General features: G+C 45.6%; 1 long non-coding RNA gene across 1 annotated transcript in view; it reads left to right on the top strand.

Annotated features, from left to right (window-relative positions):
- Nucleotides 1–10,536, top strand: part of LOC135058021 (uncharacterized) — a 134,774-nt gene extending 124,238 nt beyond the window's left edge. Inside the window, exon 4 of the long non-coding RNA XR_010244539.1 lies at nucleotides 9,940–10,536. This is a non-coding gene — a long non-coding RNA (uncharacterized LOC135058021). The remainder of the gene's footprint in view (nucleotides 1–9,939) is intronic.
- Nucleotides 10,537–14,373: the final 3,837 nt, after the last annotated feature.

Here is a 14,373-nt window from a genome sequence, read left to right as displayed (position 1 = left end):
GGTTAGCAGTTAACCCTGCCTCTCTGATTGAGTCCAGTACTGCTTGTACTTTAACCAAATGGGACCCCCAGTCTGTACTGTGAATTACCACATCATCCAAATAGGCAGCTGCATATTTTCTATGGGGCCTCAAAATTTTATCCATCGCCCGTTGAAAGGTTGCTGGAGCCCCATGCAACCCAAAGGGTAACATCTTATACTGGTACAGCCCCTCCGGAACTGAAAAGGCTGTTTTTTCTTTGGCGCTATCAGATAAAGGTATTTGCCAGTAACCTTTGGTCAGGTCCAATGTGGTGAGAAACCTGGCTGTTCCCAGCCTTTCTACAAGCTCATCCACACGGGGCATGGGGTATGCGTCAAACTTGGACACCTCATTTAACTTACGAAAGTCATTACAGAAGCGTATGCTACCGTCGGGCTTCGGGATGAGCACTATGGGACTGGACCACTCACTGTTAGACTCCTCTATGACTCCAAGTTCTAACATGGTTTTAACTTCCTTAGAAATAGCTTCTCGCTGAGCTTCAGGAATCCTATATGGCTTTAAATGAACCCTGACCCCTGGTTCTGTGACAATGTCATGTTTTATTATGGTCGTTCGGCCAGGCAGCTCTGAAAATACCTCCCTATTTTGGATGAGAAATTCTTTAACCTGATTGTTCTGATCAGCTGATAATGTCTCTGACACCTTCACTGCGGGAAGCAACCGGGGTGAAGACACCGAAGGGCAAGGCTCCGCTGACAGAGACAACCTATCTTTCCAGGGTTTGATTAAGTTAACATGGTAGATCTGTTCGGGTTTTCTCTTTCCCGGCTGGTATACTTTGTAATTAACCTCATTCACTTTTTCCCTAATCTCAAATGGACCCTGCCATTTAGCTAGGAATTTGCTTTCCACAGTGGGTACCAAAACAAGAACTCTATCTCCAGGAGCAAATTCCCGTATCTTGGCACTCCGGTTATAGACCCTCTGTTGAGCACTTTGGGCCTGTTCCATGTGCTCTCTGACAACAGGTACCACGGCTGCAATCCTATCCTGCATTTGTGTTACATGCTCAATAACGCTTCTATAAGGAGTGGGCTGTCCTTCCCACGTCTCTTTGGCAATATCCAACAGCCCTCTGGGGTGTCTACCATACAACAAATCAAATGGAGAAAACCCCGTAGAGGACTGAGGGACTTCTCTGATGGCCATTAACAAGTAGGGCAACAAACAATCCCAGTTTTTCCCATCTCTCTCAACAACCTTTTTTAACATACTTTTTAATGTTTTATTAAACCTTTCCACCAACCCGTCAGTTTGGGGATGGTAGATGGACGTCCTGAGGTGAGTGACCTTAAATAACTTGCACAATTCTTTCATGATCCTTGACATAAATGGAGTACCTTGGTCAGTCAAAATTTCTTTTGGTATTCCCACTCTACTAAATACCTGCACCAGCTCCCTAGCTATCGCCTTGGTTGTGATAGTGCGTAAAGGGACAGCCTCAGGATATCGAGTGGCATAGTCCATAATTACCAGGATATACTGATGGCCCCGAGCAGACTTTAACAAGGGCCCCACGAGATCCATGGCTATTCTGTCAAACGGGACCTCTATAATAGGCATGGGAACTAGTGGGCTCCTGAAATGGGGTCTAGGGGCATGATACTGGCATTCAGGACAGGAAGAACAATATTCAGACACTTCTTTATAAACCCCTGGCCAAAAGAACCTTTGTAAAACTCTTTCAGTGGTTTTTTCTGCCCCTAAATGTCCTGCGGTAACGTGACTATGAGCTAAATCTAGTACCGTTCTCCGATAAGGCTGGGGAACTACCAGCTGTTCCACCACATCCTCACCCCTTTTGACAATGTGGTACAAGAGCTCATTACAGATGGCCATGTGGGGATACGTAACCCTGTCACCTGGTACCACAGGTTCCCCATTAACAATCTTAACATTCTCTCTAGCCTTTATTAAGGTAGGATCCTTTAACTGTTCAGACGCAAACAGATCCTTCTTTACCTCCAGGTCAGGCACGCTTTCAGTTCTAACTACTATGTCTCTGTTCCCGGCAAGAGGGTCCTCACTGGACTCCCCATCTGTTACTTCCCCAGCCAAACTAGCAAAAGGCAAAGGGCCAGAAAGTTCCGAAGACCCACGTACATCCATAAAATCACCGGTATTATCAACTGGCTTTTTACTTCTCACATCTGTTGATAACCGTGATTCCCACAGTTTCCAAAAATGAGGAAAATCCCTCCCTATTATGGCCTCATGCACCAAGGTAGGGACCAGTCCCACTTTAACCATTGCTGACCCACAACAAGTTTCTATATTCACCTCAGCAGTGGCATAATGTTGGGTATCCCCATGTATGCAAGTTACCCCAATAGGTATTTGCTGGACCTTTAAGGGGTTCACTAACCCAGCTTTCACGAGGGTAACTAAACTTCCTGAATCTAGCAAGGCCTCTACCCGGTTACCTTCTAAGAACACATCACACATTTGTTTTTCCAGCTCAGGTGAAGGTACCACAGTACAAGCTAACCTAGCAAAGAAAGACATTCTGCGACATTCAAAGGCAGCATCACATTGCATGGGTTCTTGCGTGACTGGGCAATTGGCAATAACATGACCTGGCATACCACACCTAAAACATTTAACCACACGATTATCAACCCATTTGGGCAGCATAGACCGTTCTAGCCCCATTGGCCTGTTTCCAGGGCCAGTGTTTACAGTCTCTCCAGCCTTGCGTTCTCTTAACCGCCCAGCAACGTTTTCCCACGGAACAGTCTTACCAGTCTTTACTGAAGGGCGCTGTCGAGGACCTATGGGTTGCTGGGTGGTCATCAGTAGTTCCTCTGCTGCCAAATACCTCTCTACCATGTCCACTAACTGGTCAGCAGTACCCGGGTTTCCATGGCTCACCCACTTGCGCAGGACCATGGGCAAAGATCTCAAGTAGCGGTCCATGACGACTCTTTCCACCATCTGGGGACCAGTTAATGTCTCTGGCTGCAGCCATTTTTTTGTTAGCTGAATAAGGTCGTGCATCTGGGAGCGCGGAGGCTTCTCCATGGCGTACAGCCAACGGTGCACCCGTTGCGCTCGTACTGACAGCGTGACTCCCAGGCGGGTCAGGATCTCAGTCTTTAGTTTATCATAGTCCCGAGCCTCAGCAGGGCTTAAATCAAAGTAAGCTTTTTGGGGCTCACCTGACAGGAAAGGTGCCAGCAGACTGGCCCACTGTGCTTTCGGCCAGTTCTCACGCTCGGCAGTCCTTTCAAACGTGGTCAGATAGGCCTCCACATCATCAGCCTCTGTCATTTTCTGCAGGAAGTGACTGGCTCGTATAGAACTAGAGCTGGTTGGAGCACTGACGGCCACATCTCCAACCCGAGCTGCAAGTCTCTGCACCACTTCTGTTAAGGCCTCTCTATCCTGACGCTGTTGCCTGTAAAGTTCATCAACAACTGCCTGCTGTTGTCTCTTATTTTCCTCCATTGCCACCTGCTGTAGTCTCCAATTTTCCTCCATTGCCACCTGCTGCTGTCGGTTGGCCTCCTGCTGAGCCGCTGTAGCTTGCAGCAAGGCTTTAAGCAGATCCTCCATGTCAACAGATTTTTCAGGCGGCTTTGCAGCTGCTTTCACCCAGGACATATATCAAACCCTCAGGGGTGAGTCTCAGTAACTTCACACTGGGCTGTATCTGCATAAACCACCGTTTTCTGCAGGCCTCACAAAGCTGCTGCTTTCACTTATGCGCAGAACGGCCTGCTCGCATTCTCCACCAAGTTGTAACACTGTAGGGGTGCAAGGTGCCTTTTCCTGGGGAATATGGCAGCCCGCAGCAGCTGAGGAACAACACAAGTCCAGTTTCTGGTACAACCGACCCCGGCCAGTTTTATTGAAACAGAAAATAAAACAAACCCCAAAATAAAAATACCTTGCCTGTCCGGCACTAACTAAACATAAGATGTTCCTAACTGTCACTAAACAAAACACAGAGTTCTTCAGTACATACTGTATAGCTTACTTGCATCAGAAAGCGTGTCTCTCACACACAGATCCTGCAGCCTTCCCAGGCAGTCTGCCCATACTAATCAGGTTAGAAGCACTATATCACTCTTACACAGCTGAAACCCTGATTAGCCCTCTGTGAGGCCAAAGACCCGAACTGGGCCCAATGTCTAGAACTCGCCTTATCTCTCTCTCAGAGCCTTTTCCCAGCTTTTACAGCAAACTGAAAAGGTTCAGACAAAACAAAAAGCATTTTTCCTAGAAGTTAACATTTTCTAAAACATGTAAGACAAGAACCTGGGACAAATATACCTGCCCTCAAACACTATCCCAGTGTTCTTGTCACAATATATATATATATATATACACATATACTCGTTGAGCCCGGCACTTCTCCGCATATGTATGATTACCTTTGCCCGTTGCCTTCCTTGAAAGGAGACTGGATCAGTTTCCCGATAGAGACTGGCGTGTACGGCGGCACTCAGGTCAAAAAACGACAGGACACACAGCCTCTGTTGCCAACGTTTCAAAGATTCCTCTTTTTTGTCAGGGCATGAATACAAACACATACATTTACCCTATTTAAGTGCTCACCATTCACCACGTTCTCCAATCGCGGCGGCGTCCCCCGTGGCACGCCGTGCGCATCTTGATGACGTCACCCGTGCAAACCCGTCACCATAACAACAACAATATACAAAATATTAAAAACATCAGAATGCGGTATTGTTACTGCAAAACACCATGGTTCAATGCCTATCAGTGCTAATCACTCCATTGAAAACTCAGAGTCACCTAATGCATTATAAGAATAAATATGTATGAGGCTGAATAGATCACGGCATACAGCCGCTAACGACCCATACAGCCCATGCCCAATTCCCAGGCCATACAATATACCTAATGCAACAACCACTCATAATATATCACAAATAACTATTCAGACCACTGCTCTCATTCAACCCTCTAGGATTGATGGTGTCCAATAAAAAAATCCATTTTGCTTCTCGCTGCAACAACAATTTGGATCTATTACCTCCCCTAGATAATGGAGGAATGTGATCAATGACCATGTGTCTCAGGGAAGTGGGTGAATGACCGGCCATAGCAAAATGCCGAGCCACCGGCTGTTCGCTCCTGCCTGACAACACTGCCTCCCGAATTGCATATCTGTGTTGCCCCATCCTCACCTTAAATTCACATTCTGTTTTGCCAATATAATACCACAAATTTTGAAGAACAAGACAAAAAATGTTTTATCTAAAATGTTTTGTTTAAAGATGGGTGTTTGATCGTGTTTCCCGTCAGCATATAGCTGCAAGTCACACATCCAACACACATCTCAACTCAGTTGTGGTAGTTCGGAGAGTTTGGTGAGGAAGTCCATGGTGTCCCTGATGTAGCTATCTGACTGCTGTACTAATGGTTGCAAAAATGAGTCCACGTATACTGCCAGTGGTTGCAACAATGAGTGTTTTGCCGAAATGATTGGCCTACCTGGTGGATGAGAGAGTGTCTTGTGGACTTTGGATAGAGTGTATATAATGGGACACTGGGTGCGGGACTGTGAGAAAATCGAAGGTATGTTTATCTATCCACTTGGATTGGAGGCTATGTTGTAATAGTTGCAACCACTGGCAGTATACGTGGACTCATTATTGCAACCATTAGTACAGCAGTCAGATAGCTACATCAGGGACACCATGGACTTCCTCACCAAACTCTCCGAACTACCACAACTGAGTGGAGATGTCAGATTGGCAACTATGGACGTATGCTCGTTATACACCATTATTCCACATGAAGATGGACTGCAAGCTCTAAGGGAGGCCCTCAGGACCCACCCTCCGGCTAATCCACCGATTGACTTCATCATCCAACTAGCGGAAGCAGTTTTGAAGTTTAATCATTTCTCATACCTGGACAAGTACTATGTACAACAATCCGGGACCGCTATGGGTTCTAACTTGGCGCCGGCATACGCTAATATCTTTATGGCGGCCTACGAGAGGAAACATATCCTACCAACATATGGGGCTTACATTTTGATGTACAAACGTTTCATCGACGACATCTTTATTCTCTGGACTGGGACGATTGAGATGTTTCACCAGATGGTCGAGGCGCTAAATGAACTGGAAAACCCGGTGAGATTCACACACCAGATTGATGACCACCACATTAACTTCCTTGATATCACGGTCTACATAGAAAACCATGTGATCAGCACGACGCTCTTCAGGAAACCCACCGACAGGAACACCCTCCTTCAATCTACCAGTCAACATCCACCAGCACTTAAAGAGAATCTGCCCATTTCCCAATTTCTGAGGGTCATGCGGATTAACTCCAACCCATCGAACATGGAACAACAGTTGAATGATATGTCGCGGAGATTCCGAGAACGTGGATACTCTGATGGCTGCATACAGCGATGTCTACATAAAGCCCGTGTGAAATTTACAGCAGTAGACACCACCGGCACGAGTACCAGCATTGTGACCGCAAGCCCAATCACCAACACCAATAGGATGGTCATCACCACGACATTCGACAGCCAGTCTGGTAACATCAATAAAGCCCTCCGCAAGAGGTGGCCTATTATCACAACAGATGCATCACTAAAGGCAAAAAATACACGACCTCCAATGATGGCATATCGTAAATCACCGAACCTCAAACAACTCCTATTGAGACCAACAGCGACCCCGATCGCTCCAAGTAGGACAACATGGCTGCAAGAGCAGAAACCGGGATGTTATAAATGCACCGGTTGCACCACATGCCGGAGCATGCTCACCGGACCTACCTTTCCCCATCCACATTCTGGACGTCCAATAAAGATTAAATACAAATTACACTGTCTGATGGACCATGTCATCTACATTCTTACATGCCCTTGCGGGCTATATTATGTCGGGATGACATCAAGACGGTTCCGTGATAGGATGGCAAATCATAGGACCACCATCCACCAGGCCATTGAATCCAAGAAGGCAGAACAACCAGTACCAAGACACTTTTTGGCACATCAACACCAGGTATCCAATCTCAGGTGTAAGCTTATTGATTGGGTACCCCCACCCGCCCGCGGCGGAGACCACACCCTGACCTTGAAACGAAGAGAAAGCTTTTGGATCCACAGACTAGACACTATTTCCCCCAGAGGGATGAATGAAAATAATCCTCTTTCAATATTCCTTGGTTAGCGATGTTTCGTCCCTTCTCGAATCCTTCACCATGGACATCGGCCATAAGACTTACCTGACGAAGACTTAAACTAGTCTTACTATTGACCTGGTGCTGTTGGCATTCCTATATGGACTACGGCGATGCTTAATGTATATAAAGGTACCTATTATCATAGCATTGCCCCAATCACATATATTAGATAGGTGGCAATACTTGGGTATGCACTAATATACTATTGTCCTGGGGGGCTATATGCACAAGGCACACTGTTAGCACACCATAGGTCTCTGCTGGGTCATTAGATATGCCCACAAAAATGATTGGGTTGACTCAGATTTGAACCTAGTGGACATCCCCTCCGCCCTGAGTTTATGTAACAAATCTATGTATAGGATATAAATTATACATATATTAACATAAAATTGTACTCTGTATACATCAATATTATTTTCTGCACTGGTGTGACGCGCGTAGCGCACACTAATATGTATGTTATGATTTGACCTATATTCATGTACTATGTGTGGCTCTCCAGGTCCCCGATATACCGAATTAAAACTTGCCTCTATATATCTTTTATTATATACAAGTTGTTCGTTCTATGTGCCTGTTATGGCTTAAAAAAAAAACCCACTTCCTGTATGCATTAGTCCTTGCTTGAAACGCAAGTTCCACGAGTGTGGAACGCATGACTTCCGGTCTAGACCGGAAGTGACGCGGCGGTATCGCGCGTCACCATAGCGACCAGCGGCTCAGCCGAAGAAACTATGCGGCTGACCGCTGTGGATGCTGAAAACATAGAGCGGCTGAGTAGGCCGCTCATGGGGGCTTGTAGAATATATATTATCTGTTGCCCCACAGGATTGTCCATACATAATGCGGCTGACTGTATGCAACTTCCGGTAAAACCGGAAGTGACGCCGCAGCCAATGAGGCACATGACTTATGCATTTATTAGCTCCTGGGTATATATAGGGGGCCTAGGAGGCATTATGCAGATCTTGGTTCCTTTTTGAAGCTGTCAATGATGCTACTGATATCCTGACTATGTACTGACTGGCATATACCTTGAGAAAGGTCCGAAAACAGGACCGAAACGTTGGTAAGCCCCTTCTGTGTATATACTTTGTTTATGACATGAAGATTACATGGAACCAAGTTTATTGAATAAATGACTTTATCACTTATACTATATCCTACAAGTCTGGAGAGTGCTATCTTTCTCCACTGATATGTGGAGAAACACTGTATTGTATTATATATATATATATATATATAAACACACAAATATATGTATATATACATAAATTACGTAAATGTCTAATTTAAGAGTCACTCTCACTTTTTGATAATCTGCTCGGTTGTACTGCTATACAGGCGCAGCCTGCAGTAGTGGGCAAGGAGATATGGTGTCCACTGCAGCCACTCCCCTCTCCCACAGAGATGCTGACCTGTTTGGAGCACACAGGCACCACAGCAAACAGTACTTTGACCTTTAAAGGGGGCATGGCCATGTCTTCCCAGATTTGGCAATGCCCTCATTCAGTACCTGAGCCCATCACAGCTCTTGATGGCCCTGGCCATACCTCTTGTCATACAGTTACACTGGGGTCTGTGGGTCTGTAAGTATGCTACTGCCTTCGAATCCTAACTCAGTCAATCTTATCAGATATCCACACTTGGCTTAAAAAATGACATGTACTGATATACCGCCCAAGGTAACAGGGCCGTCTTAACAGCAGTGTAGGCCCCTGGGCAAAGCAATGCACTGGGGCCCCTACATATCCTCCAGCAGTAGGAGTGGGGGGTGCTATCAGCGCCAGCTTTGATGTCTGGATCTTGAGTAGGAATTTCTGCTAATTACTCCAATACTGCACAGATTGTGGGAGATGGGGTGGGAGGGAGAACATTAAACTGTAGAAGGGGCATTGGGTTGAATGAAGAGGCCCCGGTATATGACTTCCAGGGTGGTAGGGGGTGATTAGTGGAGTGGGCTTAATATTCATAATTTTCCGGTGGGAGGGCAGCTTGTTTGACTGCAGATATCTCCGGTTCCTGGAAATAGATTTCTTAGCTTTCAACAGGATTAAAAAAACTAGAGAGTCCCACCTTTCAGGAGGTACTGGGCACTTGGGGATCAAAGTTCAGAAGCCAGAACAATCCACCGACAAAAATATAAACTGCATACCAGGAGTATGGAGATGGAGGAGGGACCAGCTGCTAGAAGGCTGGTATCTCTGGTTATGGGCATAGTAGAAACAAGCTGCCAGTGTTCACCATAAGGGGAGAGTTCCAGCTTTTAGAATATATCTGCAGAAAAACTCTAAGTCAGACTGACCCTGAGAAATCTGTCTGGGAAGAGAAATTAACAGGCTCGGATGGGACCACTGCTTTGAAGTCGGATATCTCCGGTTCCCCATGGCTGATTTAAAAAAATCTGGTACCCCTGTAAAAAGTAGACCCTCCGCTATTAGCCTAGGCCCTTTATACTCTTGGGGCTCTTGGGCAACTGCCCATTGAGCCCATACAAAAAGACACACTTGGTGAACAAGCCAATCAGGCGAAACGCGCATCCAAGTTTGGAGGTTCCAGGCCCTGTGCCTAGGACTGGAATAGCACATGACACAAGTCCTCTGATAAGTATAGTGTTATTGTTTTTTTATGTAATTAGTCACTACTTCTGATATATTTCTTGTGCATACCACATTTCTATTTATACTCTTATCTCATTATAGATTTCTGGGGGACTCTCATTGGACCTGAGCCAGGATACACCCTCTGCACTGGTATTTCCATCAGGGGGAGCTACTGGCCACAGACCCAACATCAGATCCTCCACCTTTAAGTATATTTTCACTCATTTTTAGACCTGTCCACCTGTACTCTCACCTGTCTGGTCACTGTTTTAATAACACACGAGTAGGCAGTGGATGCAGAACAGGGGCTAAGTGAGCCTTTTTTTCTACAAACCACTCCAATTTGGAGCTTAAACAGAAGACCCACACCCACACCAAATATATCTATAATTAATAGAGATTACACTATTATTTACTCCTTAGAGCACAAGAGTACATTTCATCTTAAAGTTACAATACTTATTATTATATATACATATATATCTTTTTGTGACTTGTGCGTCTGTGCCAATTTGTTGGATATTACCCATTCAAGACTAGTATAGTACTAATATAGGGCATTTTGAGATAAATATCCTACCATTCAGTTATTTTTGCCAATTTTATAAAAATTTGTGTATTTCATTTTGTTTAATGTCTATTTGTCATGCACATGTATTGTGTATTTAATTTTGATTTTATTACGCACATATATAATAAACACAGCTGTGATAAAAATGACTAGCATTCATAATTGAGAGTAATTTATAATACTGTCTGTTACACACTATATATATTTATTTAAATAATATCTGATAAACATACATGTAACTGAATTTTTCTGTGAGAAAGCTATGTGATATATATAGTTTCTATAGCTCCACTGTTATATGTCTTTTAGTATTTAAGTGGATATAGATTTTTAATACATATCAATAAATTTTGAATTCTTTTATATTTGACTATATTTTGTCATATATATTTTTTTTTTCGAGTGTGCCCCAACAAAAAGAGTCTTCTTTTTTTTCTTTTCATTGTTGCATGATACAATATAAGACTCTAGGGAGCACCACCAACAGAGAGACTTTGATTCATCCCATTTTGGAGTATATTCTACCAGATGTTGTTTTTTTCAAACTATTAAAACTACTTATCCATATGTCCACTTTAATTTATGGTCAGTGCGCAACATTTTTCTTTTCTTTTAATTAAAAAGACAGCCCTGCAAGGTTGCTAGTTAGTGATGAGCACCGGAAATTTTTCGGGTTTTGTGTTTTGGTTTTGGGTTCGGTTCCGCGGCCGTGTTTTGGGTTCGAACGCGTTTTGGCAAAACCTCACCGAATTTTTTTTGTCGGATTCGGGTGTGTTTTGGATTCGGGTGTTTTTTTCAAAAAACCCTAAAAAACAGCTTAAATCATAGAATTTGGGGTTCATTTTGATCCCAAAGTATTATTAACCTCAATAACCATAATTTCCACTCATTTTCAGTCTATTCTGAACACCTCACACCTCACAATATTATTTTTAGTCCTAAAATTTGCACCGAGGTCGCTGGATGGCTAAGCTAAGCGACCCAAGTGGCCGACACAAACACCTGGCCCATCTAGGAGTGGCACTGCAGTGTCACGCAGGATGGCCCTTCCAAAAAACACTCCCCAAACAGCACATGACGCAAAGAAAAAAAGAGGCGCAATGAGGTAGCTGTGTGAGTAAGCTAAGCGACCCTAGTGGCCGACAAAAACACCTGGCCCATCTAGGAGTGGCACTGCAGTGTCACGCAGGATGGCCCTTCCAAAAAACACTCCCCAAACAGCAGCACATGACGCAAAGAAGAAAAAAAAGAGGCGCAATGAGGTAGCTGTGTGAGTAAGCTAAGCGACCCTAGTGGCCGACACAAACACCTGGCCCATCTAGGAGTGGCACTGCAGTGTCACGCAGGATGGCCCTTCCAAAAAACACTCCCCAAACAGCAGCACATGACGCAAAGAAGAAAAAAAAAGAGGCGCAATGAGGTAGCTGTGTGAGTAAGCTAAGCGACCCTAGTGGCCGACACAAACACCTGGCCCATCTAGGAGTGGCACTGCAGTGTCACGCAGGATGGCCCTTCCAAAAAACACTCCCCAAACAGCACATGACGCAAAGAAAAAAAAGAGGCGCAATGAGGTAGCTGTGTGAGTAAGCTAAGCGACCCTAGTGGCCGACACAAACACCTGGCCCATCTAGGAGTGGCACTGCAGTGTCACGCAGGATGGCCCTTCCAAAAAAACACTCCCCAAACAGCAGCACATGACGCAAAGAAGAAAAAAAAGAGGCGCAATGAGGTAGCTGTGTGAGTAAGCTAAGCGACCCTAGTGGCCGACACAAACACCTGGCCCATCTAGGAGTGGCACTGCAGTGTCACGCAGGATGGCCCTTCCAAAAAACACCCCCCAAACAGCACATGACGCAAAGAAAAAAAAGAGGCGCAATGAGGTAGCTGTGTGAGTAAGCTAAGCGACCCTAGTGGCCGACACAAACACCTGGCCCATCTAGGAGTGGCACTGCAGTGTCACGCAGGATGGCCCTTCCAAAAAACACCCCCCAAACAGCACATGACGCAAAGAAAAATGAAAGAAAAAAGAGGTGCAAGATGGAATTGTCCTTGGGCCCTCCCACCCACCCACCCTTATGTTGTATAAACAGGACATGCACACTTTAACCAACCCATCATTTCAGTGACAGGGTCTGCCACACGACTGTGACTGAAATGACGGGTTGGTTTGGACCCCCACCAAAAAAGAAGCAATTAATCTCTCCTTGCACAAACTGGCTCTACAGAGGCAAGATGTCCACCTCATCATCATCCTCCGATATATCACCGTGTACATCCCCCTCCTCACAGATTATCAATTCGTCCCCACTGGAATCCACCATCTCAGCTCCCTGTGTACTTTGTGGAGGCAATTGCTGCTGGTCAATGTCTCCACGGAGGAATTGATTATAATTCATTTTAATGAACATCATCTTCTCCACATTTTCTGGATGTAACCTCGTACGCCGATTGCTGACAAGGTGAGCGGCGGCACTAAACACTCTTTCGGAGTACACACTTGTGGGAGGGCAACTTAGGTAGAATAAAGCCAGTTTGTGCAAGGGCCTCCAAATTGCCTCTTTTTCCTGCCAGTATAAGTACGGACTGTCTGACGTGCCTACTTGGATGCGGTCACTCATATAATCCTCCACCATTCTTTCAATGGGGAGAGAATCATATGCAGTGACAGTAGACGACATGTCCGTAATCGTTGTCAGGTCCTTCAGTCCGGACCAGATGTCAGCATCAGCAGTCGCTCCAGACTGCCCTGCATCACCGCCAGCGGGTGGGCTCGGAATTCTGAGCCTTTTCCTCGCACCCCCAGTTGCGGGAGAATGTGAAGGAGGAGATGTTGACAGGTCGCGTTCCGCTTGACTTGACAATTTTGTCACCAGCAGTTCTTTGAACCCCAGCAGACTTGTGTCTGCCGGAAAGAGAGATCCAAGGTAGGTTTTAAATCTAGGATCGAGCACGGTGGCCAAAATGTAGTGCTCTGATTTCAACAGATTGACCACCCGTGAATCCTTGTTAAGCGAATTAAGGGCTCCATCCACAAGTCCCACATGCCTAGCGGAATCGCTCTGTGTTAGCTCCTCCTTCAATGTCTCCAGCTTCTTCTGCAAAAGCCTGATGAGGGGAATGACCTGACTCAGGCTGGCAGTGTCTGAACTGACTTCACGTGTGGCAAGTTCAAAAGGTTGCAGAACCTTGCACAACGTTGAAATCATTCTCCACTGCGCTTGAGACAGGTGCATTCCACCTCCTATATCGTGCTCAGTTGTATAGGCTTGAATGGCCTTTTGCTGCTCCTCCAACCTCTGAAGCATATAGAGGGTTTAATTCCACCTCGTTACCACTTCTTGCTTCAGATGATGGCAGGGCAGGTTCAGGCGTTTTTGCTGGTGCTCCAGTCTTCTGTACGTGGTGCCTGTACGCCGAAAGTGTCCCGCAATTCTTCTGGCCACCGACAGCATCTCTTGCACGCCCCTCTCGTTTTTTAAATAATTCTGCACCACCAAATTCAAGGTATGTGCAAAACATGGGACGTGCTGGAATTTGCCCATATTTAATGCACACACAATATTGCTGGCGTTGTCAGATGCCACAAATCCACAGGAGAGTCCAATTGGGGTAAGCCATTCTGCGATGATCTTCCTCAGTTGCCGTAAGAGGTTTTTAGCTGTGTGCGTATTCTGGAAAGCGGTGATACAAAGCGTAGCCTGCCTAGGAAAGAGTTGGCGTTTGCGAGATGCTGCTACTGGTGCCGCCGCTGCTGTTCTTGCGGCGGGAGTCCATACATCTACCCAGTGGGCTGTCACAGTCATATAGTCCTGAGCCTGCCCTGCTCCACTTGTCCGCATGTCCGTGGTTAAGTGGACATTGGGTACAACTGCATTTTTTAGGACACTGGTGAGTCTTTTTCTGAGGTCTGTGTACATTTTCGGTATCGCCTGCCTAGAGAAATGGAACCTAGATGGTATTTG

Source organism: Pseudophryne corroboree, chromosome 3 (genome assembly GCF_028390025.1).
Source record: "Pseudophryne corroboree isolate aPseCor3 chromosome 3, aPseCor3.hap2, whole genome shotgun sequence".
NCBI classification, from domain to species: domain Eukaryota; kingdom Metazoa; phylum Chordata; class Amphibia; order Anura; family Myobatrachidae; genus Pseudophryne; species Pseudophryne corroboree.
This window is presented reverse-complemented; position numbering and strand designations above follow the sequence as displayed.